Below are 763 nucleotides of genomic sequence, written 5' to 3'. Positions count from 1 at the left end.
TACGCTTAACATTCAGTGTTGTACAACATGCTGTGGTTTCTTCTGTCTGATGCTGTGTGTACCATAAGACAATCAGTCTGTTAATGTATATATACTGAGGCTTTAAGAAATGTGATTAGAATGATGTTGGAAGAAAGTCACCTTTATATATTTGCCATGCCTCACTTCATAATCTTTTAGTGGCAACCAGAACAAGCTCAGTTATTGTAGTCTTACACATATCCATCTGTAGAAAGATTATCTTAATGACTTTTGAGAATTAGCTGCACCTATGACTCCTTTCACATTTTTTTCTCTGTATTTATGAATATATACACTCTTGTGTATACTTATAGTATGCACCTTATTATTCATGCTACATCACATCAACATCTTAAGTACAGTAGTACATCCATTCCGCTCTTTCTTGGTGTAAGATTAATAGTGGGAGGGTTTGCCTACCTCAGGTTAAGTTAGATTTAAATACACACCAGCAGATGAATCATATTCTTTTTATTACTATTGACAAAAAGTTTTATACTTTGCCCAGTTGAAAGGAATTTTGTGAATCCAATTGCCAGAAAAATACCATTATCCAAAACAAGGTCCCAAGTTCAATCAAAGATGAAGGAATAAGTAGAATAACAGCATACCCAGGGCTCAAAAAGTTGTAGCATAATGAATTTTGTGCATGGCTTTGAATAGAGTGTAATCATGTAATGCACAGCATGTTTATAGAATGCTTAAGCCATCTGCATGTTAGTGCATGCCACATAGTCTATAC

General features: G+C 34.6%; 1 protein-coding gene across 1 annotated transcript in view; it reads left to right on the top strand.

Moving 5' to 3' along the window:
* Positions 1–763, top strand: part of LOC119584971 (microtubule-associated protein futsch-like) — a gene marked incomplete at its 5' end in the record, with an annotated part of 346,977 nt that overhangs the window by 335,559 nt on the left and 10,655 nt on the right.

This window comes from Penaeus monodon, chromosome 19, assembly GCF_015228065.2.
Source record: "Penaeus monodon isolate SGIC_2016 chromosome 19, NSTDA_Pmon_1, whole genome shotgun sequence".
In the NCBI taxonomy this organism is placed as follows: domain Eukaryota; kingdom Metazoa; phylum Arthropoda; class Malacostraca; order Decapoda; family Penaeidae; genus Penaeus; species Penaeus monodon.
The sequence above is the reverse complement of the archived record's forward strand: the minus strand, read 5'-3'. Positions and strand labels throughout refer to the sequence as shown.